The sequence below is a fragment of the Bos javanicus genome, chromosome 22 (genome assembly GCF_032452875.1).
Source record: "Bos javanicus breed banteng chromosome 22, ARS-OSU_banteng_1.0, whole genome shotgun sequence".
NCBI lineage: Eukaryota > Metazoa > Chordata > Mammalia > Artiodactyla > Bovidae > Bos > Bos javanicus.
The window spans coordinates 4,798,949-4,818,973 of NC_083889.1; positions in this window are offsets into that span (position 1 = coordinate 4,798,949).

The window sequence follows — 20,025 nt, forward strand, 5'->3', positions numbered from 1 at the left end:
GGGTCTCTGGACAAATTTATGAAGTCAAAACAAAAAATAATTACAGTGCAGAAATGGCTGGTGCTGGATGAACCCGCTTCATTCCTAATGTTGGTTGGCAGCTCTTCATCCTGATTATTCCATCTGGAGATAATTGTGTGATATCATCCATAAAATTAAATCATAAATCAACCCAACTAGTGAATAGGCCAGCAAGCTGCTGAGAAAGCCACGCGTAGGGGAGGCAAGATTTCTCATCTTGTGAGAGACACGGGAGCGAAATTAAGAGAAGATCTGCCCCCAGCATGTCCTCAGGCTCACTTGCGGACAACCTCCACCAAAGTCCACATCTCAGCAGAACCAGGACAGCCAACCTGTTGCCTGCACACATTTACTGATGAGCGGAGGGGGTTCTGTTCATGAAGGGAACCATGTACTACTCTTCAAGCATCTCTGCTGTGAGTTGTTATGTTCAGTTGCTCATTCATGTCAGACTCTTTGTGACCCCAATGGACTGTAGCACCCCAGTCTTCCCTGTCCTTCACTATCTCCTAGATCTTGCTCAAACTCATGTCCATTGAGTCGGTGATGCCATCCAACCATCTCATCCTCTGTCGCCCTCTTCTCCTCCTGCCCTCAATCTTTCCCAGCATCAGGGTCTTTTCCAGTGAGTCAGTTCTTGGTCTCAGGAGATCAAAGTATGGGAGCTGTTGTGAGTTGGGGATGTCCAAAATGGAATGCTTTATTTCTTTTCCCGATGAAATGTTAATAGTGATAGAAAGTTTATAAACACTAAGGAAATCTTAAACAAGAGCATATAATCAAACAGCCTCAGAGGCTTAGTGTTTGGAGAATTAGAGAGTACACTATGATCTCTGACTTAGTAAACTGTGGTTAATCTGCATGGCTATATTTGGAAAGTGTTTCTCAGAGGACAAGGTATCCTTTCAAAGCAGTGGTTATGATGCATATAAAAGAGTAATTAGGATAAAGATAAACATATTGTTTAAATGGCGACCACTGATTTCCATAAGTGTCTTTGCTGTGGCCGGTAAGTTGGAGGGAGTCAAAAGTCAAAGATGATCCCAGATTCCCTAAGAGCTCAGGCTGGAGCAAATGGCTGAAGGGCATTTAATACTTCTTCCAGTCGAATCATTTGAGATGATAAATCCCACTAGCTTTGGAGATTCTGCTTATGACCACAGTAAATGCAGAGTCCAGCTGTACACTGGGCTTCTGAGCTTTCAAGTGGGAACAGTAGCAGATGCTGGGAGGCTAGCGGCCTGTGAGCATCTGCAGGAGGACAGTCACTGTGCCACTCAGCAAAGACGCCAAGTAGAAAGACGATAATGAAGATAAATTCTTTCTTGTCCTTTTCTTCCCCCTCGGAATAATATTAAGATCATCAGAGCAAGAAAAGCCACCAGTTCTGGAAAATGCTTATTCTTTTCATTACATTCCCAATTGTACTGTGTCCATATACTGCATATACACAGAACCAAATATTTGTAAGTATAGGAGTCTGCTTGGTTTTTGACAATTCTAAAGTGTAGCCGAACCAAAAAATGAAAAAAACCTTTGTAGGAATAAATACTGTTTGCCTGTTTTTAATGACTCCCTTTCCCTCATCTCCTAACCCCCAAGAATGTTTATTTTCTATTATTCTTTTTAGCCAAACTCAATGAGAAACCAGGAAACCACATACCAATGTGATGATAATGAGCAGCACTAGAATTCTGTTTTATCAGGTTTATTCAATTGGCCAGAGATCTTTCAGTTGCAAACCTCAGAAACCCAACTCAAACTAGTGTATGTAAAGAGAAGAAATTTATTGTCTTATGTCAGTCAGTCAGTTCAGTCATTCAGTCATGTCTGACTCTTTGTGATCCCATGGACTGCAGCATGCCTGGCTTCCCTGTCCATCACCAGCTCCCGGAGCTTGCTCAAACTCATGTCCATCAAGTTGGTGCTGCCATCCAACCATCTCATCCTCTGTCATCCCCTTCTCCTCCTGCCTTCAATCTTTCCCAGCATCAGGGTCTTTTTAAATGAGTCAGTTCTTCACATCAGGTGGCCAAAGTATTGGGGCTTCAGCATCAGTTCTTCCAATGAATATTCAGGACTGATTTCCTTTAGGATTGACTGGTTTGATCTCTTTGTTGTCCAAAGGACTCTCAAGAGTCTTCTCCAACACTACAGTTCAAAAGCATCAATTCTTCGGCACTCAGCTTTCTTTATAGTCCAACTCTCACATCCATACATGACTACTGGAAAAACCATAACTTTGACTAGACAGACCTTTGTCAGCAAAGTAATATCTCTGCTTTTTAATATGCTGTCTAGGTTGGTCATAGCTTTTCTTCCAAGGAGCAAGAGTCTTTTAATTTCATGGCTGCAGTCACCATCTGCAGTGATTTTGGAGCCCAAGAAAATAAAGTCTGCCACTGTTCCCATTGTTTCCCCATCTATTTGCCATGAAGTGTCTTATATAAATTTATCTATTCATCTGTCTATCCATCCATCTATCCTTAATCTAGTAATCTACCCATCCATTTATCCATCTATCTGCCCATCCATCTATCCATTTATCTTATCACCCATCCATCCACCCATCCATTCATTCATATATCAATCCATCCATTCATCTATCCATCTATCTATTCATCCAACCATTCATCTATCCTTCCATCCATTCGTCTATCAATCAATCTGTCCATCCATCTGTCTATCCATCTGCCTACCCATCTATCTATAAGTGCACTGGTTCAGAAATGGCAGCATCCAAGTCTCAATTAATGCTCTCTTGTGTTTTCTCTCTTTGTCCCAACCTCTATGTCCCTCTCCATCTGTACCTCTTGATTCTACTTTTTCCCTTGGTGTTATTCTCAGTTATGTTTTTCTTTCTATAAAAACAAAGCCCAAGTGGCTCCAGACCTATATATGCCTCGGGATCCATGATTTCCCAGTGGAAAAGAGACTCTCTTTCCCAGGGGTTTTAGAAAACCTAGAACAAAGTGATTATAAAGTGGAGGAAATTGTGGCTAGGCAATCTGATTGGAGCCAGACTGAATGTCTTGCACTTAGCCTACAACAGGAAGTTTGCTGAAGTTTTAAAGTTTTAAAATAAAATCCCGAATCTTTGTTTTAGAAGGAATACTCTGTCAACAATGTGAGAAATGAAATAGTATTGGAGAAAACTAGATTTAGAAAAGGAGTGCGTGCGGCAGAAGGTGAGGGGAATAGATTAGAAAGGATGAAAAACAGATCGCACAGGCCTCTGAGGAATACAACTGGAATAACTTAGTGACCAACTGAATGTGAACAAATGAAGAAAAAGGAAAAATGAAAGACAGAACAGATGTTTCCAGTTTGGATGATTAAGTGGATTTTAAGGTCCTTCATTGATATTTATGTTGAGACAGCTCAAAGTACAGAGTTTGAGTACATTCTTTCTTTGCAGATATGGTAAAGTAATTTTTCTATCCCCTAGGTAGAAATATGAACAAATCTAGTATTACTACCTCTTATATTCCGCTCATAGCAGAGAAATTGTGAACAGATTTTAGGCCATGCTCAAGACTGAAATTAGAGTAATGCTTTTATCAACAAGGCCATTTAGTTAATCATTCACATTAATTCCATTAAAAGACCTCAAAGTTTAAATACTACTTTTCAGCTTTTAATAATTCACAGTATTGATGTTATAATTGTTTGACTTTTCTTAAAATATGGGTTTCCCAGTTGGTGCTAGTGATAAAGAACCTGCCTGGCAATGCAGGAGACACAAGAGACACAGGTTTGATCCCTGGGTTGGGAAGAATCCTTGAACATGATTTAAAGATTTTTTTATATGTTCGTTTATTGAAGGCTGCTTTTACCTGGTAGAGGACAATTATCTAGTAGAGGATATGCTGGTAGAGCCCATAGGTGCTGGAGTGCCCACAATGTAGGTAAGGAAGAAAACACTGGGACCCAAAAACAGATGGGCAGAGTTTGCCAATTTATTTTTTTCATGTTGAAGTATAACATTGTAACATTCTCTATCTAGATTCCTGAGTTTTTTGGCATCTCCTTAATTTTTTCCTCAAGGATAGTGCTTCAGTTGAGTCCCATTTAGCTGGCTCTAAGCCAACAGGAATTTGTTACCAAATACAAGCTCAGGGTACTGCATTCAGGAGGGAGACTATGGGGGTGGGGGGGTGGGAACTGAGAAACAAAAGAGCTTCTGCATTAGGTGACCAGCCTAGAATCCCAGATCTCAGGGGAGCCAGACACATTTGCAGAGTGTTGGAAGAACTACAGACCTATTTTGGGACATCATCTTTCAAACAAGGCCCATGAACCACAGCAGCATGTCTCTGAGTCATTTGGTAGGTTTTCATAGGCCAAGAATGTGGTCTTTAATTTTCTGAATTGTGTTCAATAGGAGGAAATAATTTATAAAATGTGATACTTGATTTTCAGCCTGGCTTCTAAAAACTGTGGTGTATGGATCAACGTCTCAATCTCTCCTGCTTGCTTGTTAAAATGTATGTTCTTAGGCCATATCTCTGGCCTACTGGATCAAAACCTCATTTTAACAATATCCCCAGGTGATTTGTATACACATTAAAGTGTAAGACATGATCTCCAAAGTGAAGTGCAAAATTAAAACAATAGAACTTTTATTTATTATTATTTATCTCATACCAATTTCAATAATATGTATATATTTTATATTGTATATCACTATAGTTAGTGCACATCTATTATTACTGGGGTTATGTTTATAGACTTTTTAAAATATAAATATAGGAACATAAATTTTTGGAGACCACTGCTTTGGAAGGTTGCAAGTGTATCATCTAAGTCCTTGAAGATACAAATAAAAGAGGAAAGAACAAAGTGTGGAATATTCTAACTGTCTGGAGTCACCTTCAACAGTAGTCTGTTATCTGTTATCCCAAGGTCATGACGACTAATTACTGTATATATGAATTAAAATGCTCATATAGCCCTCCAGGAAACTTCTTAATCTAACTCATCCTCAAGTGTTTTTTTCTTTTCCTGTAATACCTGATCCCAGAACACAAAAGCAAGTTGAATCCACAAATCGATGCTTAGGAAATTATCAAGTAATAAAGAACAAAGCAAATTCAGAATCTGCACAATCCTTTCTCAGACTGATCAAGGGAGACATAGAAATCCATTTTAAAGTCCTTTCATTGCACTGGATAGACAATGAAATGCCAGAGAACAGATATGTGCTTGCCAAGGGTGAGAGAAGTGGAGGGAAGGACCGGGAGTTTGGGGTTAGTAGATCAAAACTAGGATACATAGGATGGATATACAGCAAGGTCCTACTGTAGAGCACAAGGAAACTACATTCAGTACCCAGTGATAAATGACAATGAAAAGGAATATGAAAAAGAATGCCTCTATGTGTATAACTGAGTCACTTCGCTGTACAGCAGAGATGGGCACAACATTGTAAATCAACTATACGTCAATTGAAAAACTAATGAAATGTAAACACAAGGGTCATTAATGACCTGATAAGGGTTGCATACCCTTGGAACAAGGAAGCTCCTGCTAGGTCTGGCCCATTTCTGAAATGTATCCTCCTGAATTACTAGTGATGCTTTGAGTCAGCCACCTAGGCCCAGGCCAATTTCCTGTTTTTTAAGATTCTTTTGATGCGGACCATTTTTTATAAAGTCTTTATTGAACTTACTACAATACTGCTTCTCTTTTATATTTTGGGGGTATTTTGGCTGTGAGGCATATGGGAATCTTAGCTCCCTGACCAGGGATTGACCACACCCCCTGTATTGGTAGGCAAAGTCTTAACCACTGGACTGCCAGGGAATGCCCTCTTGTTTCTTTCTTGCTTCCTAAATCTCTATCCTTCTCTTTCTCTTTTTTTCTGTCCTCTTTGCCACATATTTCAGGCTATAGAGGTGACTCACATTAACAGAGAAAAGAGAAATCAGTCAAAGGCTCTTGGAAAGATATTAATAGCAACATTTAACTTGAGAATTACCTGAGGATTTGGTAAGTAGACATTTCTTTCAAGCAATGTTTAAATTTATTACTTTCGTGTATCTGAACATGGCATTTAGGAGAAATTCAAACACCAGGTCCCAGGCCAAACGATTTTCTTTTCAGCCTTTGTATTCAAGATGCTCAAGAATTTTCGTTTACAGTGCAAAGAAAACACATTTAGAACATTGCCTCTGTCCTCCCTTCCAACGATCTGCATTGTGCTTGACCCTGCAGGCACCCACTTGATCCACAGGCGACTCTAGTTTATGGAAGCTTCCCTTTTCCTATGTTTTCCCTGCATCACTATCTCAGTCCATGAACAGAGAATATCCATTCACTGGATCTGCTTTGATTAAGCACCAACACTGTCATCAAAGGCAGTGTTAGACTCTAGCTATGCAGAGTAAAAACCCTGAATGCCTTTTATTTGAATTTTCCCAGAAGCAGTCCATAAGGCTAGGACTTGGATGCAGGCAATATTTTGAAGGTGATCTCAACAAGGACAAGCAGAGGGGTGGGGGAAGTGAAATAAGAAATCTGTACATGTCATCTGTTTATGGGTGAATCCTTGCTGTGGGCAGCTGGGACTCAGCCCTGCTGGGGACACTTGAAAGGATAATGCAGAGCATACTTCAGAACTGTCCAAGTGAGGGTTGAGGAAGTTGAGCGTGTCATATTTCCCTCCAGATATGTCCACAACAATGTCCCTCAGGCCAGATCCTCTTCTTGTGATGTGACCTTGAGGTTCCTTTATTCAAGGACTTGGATAGATTTTCCACTTTGGTGGAGGTGGTGCTGTATGACATCAGAAGCTTGGACGTCAAGGGCGATACAGCTTCTTCCTGTTTCTCTTGGGATGCTCATGCTTGTAGGAAGCCTTAAGGAGCCCTCACAGAGAAATTATATGGTGTTCCAGCCATCAGACCCACCTGAGGACCCAGCTACAGCCAGCACTGACCCAGAATTGGGACTGGGCAATTCCTCTGATGGTTTCCTTCCACTTTGGGTCATCAAGTCACTCTGAGCCTTTGCATCTTCCCCAGTGAGGCCCAAATATCATAGACTAGATGCTCTATGCTGTTTCCAACCCCTGACTCCCATAACTGGTGGGCTCCCAATTAGGATTGATGCTGTCTTTCAGCTCTGAGTCTGGGGGGTGTGCTGCATGGCAGTAGGTAACCAGGCACTGGGGCACTCATCCATCACACCCTGCGTCCGTTACAATGCACCAGGTTCCCAGCACACCCAGGCTGCCCTGTGTGGCCAGGGATGCGCCTGCAGCCTTGTGCAAAGACCTCAGGCAGAGAGTGACACTCACAGTGGGAGCTGGCAGTTACAGCTGAGCACTGAGTGGACACGGGGCTCGAGAGCAGAGCACCGCCACCTCTGCTTAAATGGCTCACGTGGTGGGTGAAAGGCAAGCAGGTAAATGGAGAGACCTGATGTCAGAGTTAGCGGAGGGCACTCTGCGGCTCCAAGGAGACCCACCACCCCTGGCCGCTGAGGACCAGGACGGTTCCCCAGAAAAAGAATTAAGTGAGCAGCTTAGCCCCCAAGGTTAAAACCGGGAGAGGTTTCTCCAATACGCCAAACCCCTCTGGAGAAACATTTACAAAGACATCTGTTTTTTAGGATAGCATTATGTTGGCCTAAAAATGAAACCCTCATAGGTAACAATTAAATATACAATCACTACTGGTTCTCCTTTCTAAGAGAATGAGGTCTCAGAATGGACAAAACTGATTTCATGACCCGGCTGGCCTTAAGATGCAGAAGGACATCTTTGCTGTTTTGGGAAGTAAAGAAGACATGCTCTTTCATATTGATATTCTACAAATGCTTGCTTAATTCAAGAAGGTATCTTTTCTAGGGGACTTCCTTGGTGGTCCAGTGGTTAACACTCTTCACTCCCAATTCAGGGACCTGGTTTCAATCCCTGGCCAGGGAAACAGCAACTAAAAATCCCACAAGCCACAACAAAGATCAAAGATTCCAAGTTCTACAACTAAACCTCAGTGCAGCTAACCAAATAAATATATATATTTTTAAAGAAGTTATTTTTCAAAATGAAGATAGAGAAGAAATTGGAAAAATGTAGTTTTGGTTATCTATCTGAATATGAAGGCTTTATTAAACACTGCTCTTTTTGACAAATTCTGAGCCTCTATGCATCCAATTTTTCTGACAGTTTCCACGTGCTGAACAAACTCTTCTCCATGTGCATCTTTGCATGAATACATTTCTTAGTGTTTATTTCCTGACTCTTAAATGAACTTTTCATCTGAGTATAACATACAGAGAAATACACAAATCATTTTAGCTCAATGATGTTTACAAATATGTACATTCATGTAACCAACACCCAGGTGAGTAAGAATAAGCAGAACATAATCCAGCACCCCAGACATTCTGATCTGCCTCCAGAGACAATGCCCCCAGAGGTGATCACTCCCCCAGTTTCTGACACAGACTAGCATTCCCTGCTATAAATGCCTTATGGATGGGATCGTACTGTGTGTACCAGGCTGGGCTGCCTTCTTCCTTTCAGAATGACTTTAGAGAGATGCATCTATCTTGTGTATAGTTGTTCATTTTGACCATTTGATCTTAACTGCTATTTATTAAATTTTTATGTTACTGGAAAAACAAAAAAACAAAAACAGGAGATTCATGGTTATCATCTGATATCCTGACATTCTGCTTCCAACTGAGGAAAGCCTTTATTAGCAAGAAATTAAAAGAAAAAGAACTTTCTGAAACACACTGCATGAGTTAGTGTTTCCTCCGGAAGCTTGGCCAGGGTATGGGATATATTAGTCATTCTGAGTATTTTGTCCTCAGATGTCCTGACCCAGAGGTTGGACAATTCCCATTGTAAGTTGAGATTAATGCTGTCACAGGCTCTCTGTGTATGACTCTGTATTGCAAATGTAAAAGTTAGATTTTAAGTTCCAAGTGCCATCAGTGATGTTATTTGCTTGCATTATCATAGTTTGGGCTCATTGTCCCTGTTAGGGCTGGGAATTTGGGGTCAAACATATAGTAAAGTTCCTTTCTAGTAGAAACATCTCAGGGCCTAAAAAAAAAAAAAAAAGATAATCTTAACCCAGTGATTTTATTACTAAGTTCTATGACTCTGCAGTATAAGTGCAGAATATTCATTGCAATAAAAGTGCAGAACCTTCATCTTCCTTGCTCAGAAAGCAGCAGCATGCTGGGATGGGCCTGCCTCCAAAGAGGAAAAAAACTATCTTAAAATGCACATACAATTGAAATTGCAAAAGCAATTCCTCCAGGAAGTGGGTGACCATCACCCAAGCAGTGTAAACAAGACCTTAGTTTAATCACAAATGAATAAGAGCACAGGTAAACAGCTCAGGCCATGTTTCTTGTCACCTTACATTCCTAAATTCCTCTTGGCAAGGACACCCCAGTTGAGTAGTCTCTATATGTATCTAGAAGCTACTATGATGTTCTGAAAAGGCAGAAGGTGCTGGGTCTAGTTTAACAGCAGGAGCTAGAAGGCAAGGAGGGGATTGAACTGCCCCTAGTACACTGGGATTCACTGTTGTTATCCTTTACAGGAGAGTTATTAACAAGACTGAGTAGCTTTATGAGTAACCAACCACAACAGTGAGCGACCTCAAGATGCCCAATACTGGTCACTAGCATTTGTGATGCCCTCATGGCATGTTAGCCCTTCTCCATGGATGACGGCGTCTGAACATCGCAATAACTCCCCAGGTGGTCACATTACTATGTCTGCATTTTCACAAATAAGATAGTGAGACTTACGGAGATTTCCCCAGGTCACAGAACTGGTAGAGCTGGCTTTGAATTTTAAGGGGTCTAACTCCAGGGTCAGAGCTCAGAGCAGCACACCACATGCCTCGCCGCTAAAGGACTCTGTAGCACACAGTGCCCTAGCCTTCCAGGACCCTTGAGCCATATAAGTGAGATGGCCACGCACAGTGCTCGCCTGAGGGCTCGACCATAACAAAGGCCACAGTAGGGACGTCCCTGGTGGTCCAGTGGCTAAGACCTCATGCTCCCGGTGCAGGGGGCCCAGGTTCGATCCCTGGTCAGGGAACTAGATCCCACATGCTGCAACGAAGAGTGTGCATACAGTAATGAAAGCTCTTGTGTGGGACAACAAACACCAAAGATCCTACATGCTGCGATTAAGACCTGGAGCAGCCGTAGAGTTTTTTTGTTTTTTTTTTTTAAATTCTAAAAGTAAACAAGTAAATGAAGTCCACGGTAAACTCTGGGCACTATTACTGTGAACAGAACAGTCGTGAGAGAACGATCGACCTGGAGGATTTAGTGGGTCTTCCCTGGTGGCTCAGATGGTAAACAATCTGCCTGTCAACGCAGGAGACGAAGGAGTCACGGGTTCGATCCCTGGGTCAGGAAGATTCTCTGGAGAAGGGAATGGCAACCCACTCCAGTATCCTTGCCTGGGAAATCCCAAGGACAGAGGAGACTGGCAGGCTACAATCCACAGGGCCGCAAAGAGTCAGATACGACTGAGCAAGTAACAACACGGCTCTCAGTATGAACGGAACGGTAGTAAGAGAATGATTAGCCTGGAGAATTTAGTGGGAACATGGCAGTAGTCTTAGAAGTAACTTCCTGTGGGTGGTGATGCATAGATGGCAGACAGCATGGCATTGTGGGAAGGCCATCCACTGCTTTAGATCTAGGGCTCTGCTGATTCTTTTTATAACTGACTTTTGGCAAATCACTTAACCACCTTGAATCTCTTTCTGCATCTCTGTGATGGAGACAATAATTGCTACCTTTCAGAATTCTTATGAAGGACATGTAAAAAGTGCCCTAAAAATGTCTGGCACATAATAGAAACTTGCAGAGGTTAATTTTCTTCTCAACAACCTCTGTGACTCAGGACTAGAGGATGGAATTGTGATCAACCAGAGGAAGTTTAGATGCTGTCCAAAAGTCATTGTCTGAATGAGCTTCCTCAAGAGAAAGTGCTGGCGTGCAGTGGAAGTTGCTCAGTTTTCAGAAGGGGGATGGGCTCGTGAACAATATTTCACCCTTAGTCCTTCGAATATCATGGCACCAAGAAAATATTCACACAGCTTTTCAGAAAGTTCCCTTGAGGACACCACAGACAGCTCTCAGTTAACCTCAGGATCCATTAACCTTGCTTACAGCCGACAGCGGTGATGGGAAGACCATCAGAGCCTCATGGGTCCTGCTCACTGGTCTGCTTCTTCGTTGCTATTGTGCAGTTGCTCGGTCCTGTCCGACTCTTTGTGACCCCATGGACTGCAGCACGCCAGGCTTCCCTGTTCTTCACCATCTCCTGGAGCTTGCTCAAACTCATGTCCACTGAGTCAGTGATGCCCTCCAACCATCTGTTCCTCTTCTGTCCCTTTCTCCTCCTGTCTTCAATCTTTTCCACCATTAGGGTCTTTTCTAATGAGGTGGCTCTTTGCATCAGGTGGCCAGAGTGTTTAAGCATCAGTCCTTCTAATGAATATTCAGGATTGATTTCCTTTAACATTGACTGGTTTGATCTCCTTGCAGTCCAAGGGACTCTGCTTCTGGCAAAGCTTTGTTTCCTCTGCAGTTCGGGGTGGTGGTGATTTGTGTTAATTTTCTTTGTGACAGCATCAAGGATAATGCCTTATTAAAATGATTTTTAAGACCTTCTGCTCATTCTATAATTGTCCTTTCTCCTTTTCAAACCAGGAGCCAGGGACTTTGCCTTTTCTCTCCTTAGACTTTTGCTAAGCCGAGGTAACCTGAAAGAGGTGGGACCCAGTTGAAGGCAATAAAGGGGAGAAGATGTGTTTCCATCTAGGAGGGGGTTAGAAGGCTTCCATCCTGTGAGCAGGGAGGACATACCAGGCCCTCTGCTGGGAGCAGCCCCAGGGAGACAGGGAGACTTCAGAGGGTACTTCTTGGTGGATGCAGAGAACCAAGTTTCCCAAAATCAGCCACCAACACCAGGAGAGTGGGCAGCAGTCAGCAGGCCTAGAGGAACTGGGCAGTGAGCATCTCTCGTGAATCAGGGAGTCAGGACCGTGACAACAGCAGCTTCCTCCACCCATGCCTACATCCTGGAAATTCCTGAACCCTGATGGGAAGCAGCAGCCACTAGGGCTGAGAGCAAATCCTCCTTCAGCCTAGTGAGTCTGGAGTCTGATTTAGGTTGATCCTTAAAAAAGGAATTATGGTTATTTCTGCCACATCTGATTTTGTAGTGGTGAGTTTAACCTTCCAAAATATAAACCCATTTGAGAGTTTTCAATCTAAGGTCATAGCATCCAGGTCTCTCATTTTGATTACAAAGTGCTGCCTTGTTAACCCAGTCAAAGGTAAGGACTGAGGGACCCTGAGAGTATTAAGTGATTGATTCAGATGCGTCTACAGGAGTGAAATTTGTAGTTTTAGATTTCCCAGCTCCTAATTGCTCTCTTTTCAGGTTTGAGAAATTCTGTCTCGATATGATAGCCATTATTTTAAGCAAGCTTTTATATCTGCTTGTGATATTTATGGAAACTGGGCATAAGATGGAAATGCAAGGGTGCCCTCCGGGTGCCTTTAAGAACCCGGCCCCCACCTTCATGCACAGCTCTCACATTGCTTCTGCCTGGTGCTGGGAGCAGGGGGCTTAAAGAAAGCGCTTCATGATTGAAAAGGACTTTAGCATCCTGAGATGAAAGCGCTCTGTGAGACTAAAGTGCCTCTCCTTGAAGGATTACCTCTGTTTATGCTTTGGCTGCCACTTGGTCGTGTTGAAGGGAAAGGCTGATTTCAGAAATTGATCCCTTTACCCCTTGAACGAGCTGAAGTGGGCAGCATTGAAAAGAGATTTCAGGCTGCTGCTGGAGGCTTTATTGTGGAGGCTGTTATCACCCTGGCGTGGGGACAGTCTCAGGGGCTTGGCTGGACTCCAGGAGTTAATGAAGGCCCCAGAGAGTAACCTCAGTCTCTTTGCTGCTGCAGCTTGCACCCTTGAAGGTGGGTGAGAGAAGAGCTCCTGAGCAGGAGGAAAAGGGGGCATCTGCCCAGCCGCCCACTGTCAGCTCGTCTACCCCCACTTGGGTCAGGCTGCTTTCTAGCCTGAGATAACCAGGCAGTGAGTGCCCACACAGTGGGCTCAGGTGAGGTGGAGACTGCTTTAGCTCAAGTGGGGACAGGGAGATGCAATAGGAGGGAGAATGGACTCCAGGAAGATGCTCCTGACCCCTGGTCACTGCACAGGATGCTACTGTCTGCAGTCCTACGAGCTGAGACCCGGGAGGCTGCATCTCCCTGTCTTTCGTCCGCTTCGTCATCACTCCTCATCCCACACTGGCTTCCCGGTCTTGGATAACCTTTCTTTTCTTGAAATTTTTACTTTTCTTCCTAATGTCTCAGTATAAGTAGCTATTGTTAGGGCTTTAAAGGACTTGAGCAACCGTCTCCTCAAATCTCTCACTTCACAGAGAAACTGAGGCATGTGAAGGACTAGATGAGCTGGTGACAGAGCCAGGAGCACATGTCCGGGCACCACGTCCCCTCTCCTGGGCTCTTCATAGGCTGCCGCACTGCTTCCTCCCCATCCCATGAAATGGCATCAGTAAACAGGAAATCAGAGTTCTTGTCCCGACTGTCACTAAAGGACTGTGTGACTTGCTGAAAATCACGCAGGCCCAAGTGTTAAGTTTGTTTGTTTTCTCAGCATCTATGAGATGAAGGATTGAATTAAAGAGTCTCAGTGATGATCCCAAGTGTTCACCAAATCCAGCTTGTTTTCCTTCGGGGCGTATGGGAACACTACATTTCCTGGCCTCTGTTCCATCATTCTGGACAGAGGACTGAGATGGGCCAATACAAGTGGCGTGTCTGGCTCCAGACCTTCATCAGAACCCACCTCCTCACTCTTCTTCCACTTTGTAGTATTAATACCTTGAGCCCCCAAGGGTGTCAATGCGCTTACAAGATGGAGAATACAGAGTATTACATCCTATGACCACCACAAGCCCCTCTCACATCCCCTACCTGGACCATGACAACATAACACTGGGCATTTATCATGCGACTGAGAATTCAGGGTTGTCAGTTATCGCAGTTACCTACCCTCTCCCAGACCCCTCTCAGCCACAATGTGCTAAGATTTTCCTGATCCTTCTCAGTTTATATCATTCTTTACTCAGCATTTATTAAGCACCTCTGAGGTACTAGAAATCGTGTTCTGCTGTAGTTCCTCATCTCTGTCAGGAACCTCAGTCCCAAATGCAATTTGAACACAACTGTGGGGAGTCTGGTGTGCAAACCGTAATCTACATTTAATTTCTCTTTCTTCACACGACAGTGGTAAAGAGGACCCAGGGAGGAACGGCTTTCAATCGCCGTCATCCAGCACCATGGTTAGGAATTCTCAAAGCAATGATTTAGTACCAATGGGCCTAGTGAAAAAGGAATGCGAGGCAGAGGTGTTTCAAATGATGGGGCTGGTGGGGCCAAGTTGAACTGATTCCACACCATCCACTCCAGGGGCCTGGACTGCGTGACCCCATTTAGAAATACCTGTACTGAGCCTTTTGGGTTCTTTTGGAAACATCTTTAAATCAGGCCCACAGACTAGCAAACCATCTATCCTCATTAGAACCGCCCGCTTCCTCCTGGCTCTGCTGTCCACCGCTGCTCTCGGATGCTTTAGGAACATTTTTCTTCTCAGCATTGAAGCTGAGCACACCCATCTGGCCGGGGAAAGGATATAATAGGGCATATTTTCAGCATGACCAATTAGATGTGCAACTCCCATGAACAATAACAGGACTTAGGCTCCAGATTCTTCCTCAATAAATCCGGCCTTTCCCCTTATGAGCAACAGATGGGTTTCTCACAATGGCTCATTACCTCCTGGCTCAGCTCGGCTGCCAGAAGTGAAGTATAAAGTTATTTATGGATGGAGAAAGATGCATAAGTCACCACAGAGTACTTTCCGCCATCCTTTCTCATTTATTTAGTTAGAGTTTTCTCCCACCCGAGATGAGTAAGTTAGAGAAGATGGTGGTGTCCCCGCTGGGAAAAGAGATGAATGTCGCTCTAGACTCATGACTTTTCCAGAAGGCTGAGGATTTCTGGGGGTGAGGCTGTGTCTCCTGCAAGAAATGGTAATGGGGATATTTCCATAGAGAAGACACCCATTCCTCAAAAGGTCCTCTCGCCTGTGACAGGCCATTTCTGTGAGATCTGGGCCGCAGGGGCACACGTCAGTGCCACATAACCACACATGATATGTTTGAGAAGAGAAAACAAATTGCTTCTTTAAGAAATGCCAATACATTTCAGTGCCTGACATCTCAGCCAGGTGGACAGTATTCCTCGGTCAACGGGGGAGGACAGGGAAACAGGCCAAGAGACTGCCAGGCTAGATGTTAGAGGGGCAACACACAGAAAAAGGGTGGGGGAGGAGAAAGGATGAAGAGAAGCACCGAGTGCAATGGGCTCAGATTCGGGGGTACTATGCCGTGTGAACATACTTCTATTCTGTCCAGCTCCCGCCTGGGCAATTCCTGAAATGCTCTCTACCTGAGCTTCCTCATCTCGCAAATGAAAATAATAAGAGGATGGCCTAGGGTTAAACTGAGTATTAAATGAATTGCTATTTGCAGAGCATTTGTGATAGTGCCAACCATACATGATGTGCTGTGACTTTCTTATACAGAGAAACTCAACCCAGCAGCGAACACGAATTGATTTGTCTTCCTAGGTGGTTCAGTGGAGTTGCTAATTCTGGGAACTTTCTTCCCCCCTCAGGCCGCTGGAATGGATACAGATCCAATCCAGGTTCTTCCTGAGGATTTTTCAAATGGATTCAAAGGAATGATGGTTGGTTCCTCTCCTAAGGGTAAGGTTCTGAGTTATAAATCTTGACAGAGGCCTTGTGACCTACTCTGTCACAAGCTGATTAGGAGTAAGAGAGATGAATCTAGCCCAGAGGGAAGAAGAGACAAGAGATGGAGGCTCCTAAGCCGTACTCCAGTCCCTGATTCATTCGTTTCTAAGCTAGCTATACCCATGTTCTTCCTACAGTTTGCTTATAGGAATCAAGACATTCCCTTTCCTGGGAGAGGAGGAAGGGGATAATCACTTCAAATTGGGTTTCTGTCCCAACCACAACAAACCAAAACTTAGTGGATAAAGAGCAACATTTACTGGAAAATATAATTCTCTATGCTTTAACTCTTACCCTCCCCAAGGAGTGCCTGGTATGGGGTGGGGGGGAGAGGGGAGAAGAGGAAGGTCATGAGGTAGGGGGATGATAAAGTCATTTTTTTTTTCTTGTTAAAATTTTATTTGGGTTAGTTGATTTATAATGCTGTGCTAGTTTCAGGCATACAGCAAAACTATTGACAAAATTCAATACCCATTTATGATAAAAGCCCTCCAGAAGGCAGGCATAGAGGGAACATACCTCAACATAATAAGGCCCATATAGGACAAGCCCACAGCAAACATCATTCTCAATGGTGAAAAACTGAAAGCATTTTCTTTAAGATCAGGTAAGGGGCCTCCCTGGTGGCTCACTGGTAGAGAATCTGTTGCCAGTCTAGGGGACATGGGTTGGGTCCCTGGTCCAGGAAGATCCCACATGCCACAGAGCGACTGAGCCCACGCACCGCAACTACTGAGCCTGTGTTCTAGAGCCTGTGCTCTGCAACAGCAGCAGTCACCGCACTGAGAAACCCATGCCCTGTGACTAGAGAGTAGTCCCCGCTCTGTGCACCTAGAGAAAACGTCTTCACACAGCAGTGAAGACCCAGTGCAGGCAACGAGTAAACCTGCATATGAAAAAGACCAGGATGGCCACTCTCATCACTATTACTCAACATAGTTTGGAAGTCCTAACTGTGGCAATCAGAGAAGAAAAAGAAAGAAAAGGGATCCACACTAGAAAAGAAGTAAAATTGTCACTGTCTGCAAATGATACTATACATAGAAAATCCTTAAGGTGCCATTGATTAGAGTTCATCAATGAATCTGGTAAAGTTGCAGGATACAAAATGAATACCCAGAAATGTCTTGCTTCTCTATATACCAAGAACAAAAGATCAGAAAGAGAAATTAAGGAAACAATACCATTTACCATCACATCAAAAATAACAAAATACTTAGGAATAAACCTGCCTAAGGAGACAAAAGACCTGTACTCAGAAAACTATAAGGTACTGATGAAAGAAATCAAAGATGACACAAACAGATGGAGAAATATACCATGTTACTGTATTAGAAGAACCAATATTGTCAAAATGATTATACTACCCAAAAGACTCTGCAGATTTGATGCAATGCTTATCAAATTACCAATGGCATTTTTCCACAGAATTCAAACAAAAAGTTTTTACAATCAGTATGGAAACACAGAAGAGTCATTTTAACACATGACTGACCAGATGATTTTGCAGAAACTAATGCCTGTGGCCAGCAATTTGTTATGTAAGTGAATACTGAAACATTCCAGTCAATAATGTTTGGGTAACAAAAGATATATTAATATATTTCTGGTCGATAAATTGTTTAACAAAACACCTGAGGAGAAGAAATCCTAGGGTTATTGTATTTCCACAGCCCAGGCATGCAAATAACAGACTTACAGAGTCCCAGAGCTGAGAACTGCCTCCCAGATTTTATTCAGATGCGATGAGCTCAGACTTTGCCTACTGAACACAGGGAAGCCATTTCTTCTGAGCTGAACAGTAACAGCTCTACTGATGAATATAGATATTGCTCATGTTTAAGCAAATCTGGCTCAGCAAAGTGTCCCCGATTCTAGTCCTTTCCTCAGGAAAACTATTCATTTCCATCCTACTCACATGAGAGGATTAAGATATCTGAACAGTTTTAATTTCCCCATAAGTCTTTTCTTTTTTGGGACAGACATGTCTACCAGAAACATTCCATTAAATAGTACCAAGAGAGAAACTTTAGGATACTTGAGAGTCAACAGGGTTGGTAGAAAGAATGTTTGCTTAAAATCAAACTGATACCACGGTGAAAAGTGGCAAGGCTGATTGGAGTCTATTATGTGAACAAAAAAAATGATCACGGGTCTGGGACAGTCTTTCATCGGAAGACTGGGTTGCTGCACGGTTGTGATTCTATGGTAACCTGTGGTCGGCACTTAAGAGTTTTCATTTAAAACACTACTCGCAGCAGAGAGGTTACTAAAACACCACCTACCTTACCTGTATAAGAGTTTTACCCGAAAAGAACACATTTCTGAAGCCTTATTTCCCTGGAATGGTGAAGAAGAAATTAAAGTGGAATAGAGGGGACTTCCCTGGTGGTCCAGTGGTTGAGAATCTGCCTTCCAATGCAGGGCACGAGGTTCGACCCCTAGTGAGGGAACTAGTATCTCAAATGCTGTGGGGCAACTAAGCCTGCATGCCACAGCTACTGAGCTCACGCCCTCTAGAGCCCGTGACCACAGCTAGAGAAGGCAGCAGGCCATAATGAAGACCAGCACAGCCAAAAACAACAAGAAAAACTGAAACAGAGAAGATGCCTCTCCTCCCCACTTCAGGTTTCATGCCTTGGGTCATGGAGGTCTGAGGACAAATTACTGATTCAGGCTACACGATGGATGGATCTCAAATGCTCTGTGCTATGTAGAGACAGAAAATACTACATACTCTGTGACTATTCATATGACAGCCTGGAAAAGGTGAAAATAGAGAGCCAGAACAGGCCAGTGACTAACAAGGGCAGAATGTGTTGGAGGGGACTGCTGGTAGGAATGAAGGAACTTTAGGGGAGGTCAAAATGGCATGGTTATGGTCATGTCAAAATGCCATGTACATTTTTCAGAATTCATAGAGTGGTAGGCCGTGACTGGTTGATCAGTGTTGCATGAAAATTATACAATAATAAGCATCCATCTTTGGAAGTATTTATATATTATTTGACCGCCTCGGGTCTCAGTTGAGATACATGCGATCTTTGTTGCATCATGTGGGACCTTTTGTCGTGGTGTACAGGCTCAACAGTTGCAGTATGTGGGCTTCGTTGCTCCATAGCATGTGGGATCTTAGTTCCCTAATCAGGGATCAAACCCATGTCTCCTGCATCACAAGGCAGATTCATAACCACTGGACCAATAAATGTCCATTTTAAAGTGCTATCCAACAAAACACCCTAAAACTCAGTGGCTTAAAAATATCATTGTCAAGGCGCCGTGGGTTGGCTGTGAAGGCTGACAGCTGTACTGGCTGGACACGGCTCTGGCAGCTCTGCTTGATGCAGGGCTCCAGGTCTGGGTCAGACCTACCAGTTTCATTCTCCTGGAGCCTGCAGGATGGCTGGGACATGTTCTTCTCATGCTGATAACGGGGACACAACAGAGCAAGTCCAATTACAGAAGAATATTTCAAGTTTTGGCCTGGGTTCCATCTGCTAAAATGCCTTTAGCAAAATAAAGTCATAAGACAGCCCAGATTCAAGGGACTGTGAAGAAAAAACAACCTCTATTGGGAAGAACTATCTAGAAAATTCAGAAATGTAGTGCTGGAACAATAACCCAACCTTACAGAAGGCTCTTTACTGAATTACAATTGAACAGTATGCCCCTACATTTCTTTACGGGTGGGAATAAGCAGCAGTCATATGAAGACATATCATTTTTGCTTTTTCTGCATTATTCATGTTGAAGATTTGTTTTTTAATTTAGTGTTTCAATACTAGGATCCTCACTGTAAATCCTTAGAATTATACCACACATTCACACTCTGCTTTCTGAAAGGGGGGGAAAAAAAGAAGTATAGTCAATTTTATCAGGCCATCAGAAATCTGATTGACCTTGATGTCTTTTCACGTTGGTAACCAGGAAGCTCAGTGCCAACTGACTGCTCAGTGGAGAAAACTAAGCCTTTCCAGGTTCTTTCTGTGCTTCTCCTCTCTCTGCAGGATTACAAGCTCTTTTAAAATCTTTATACATATCCACCTTATTCTCTTTGTGCTTTTTATTGCAAGATTCATAAATATCTTTTGAAAACAAAC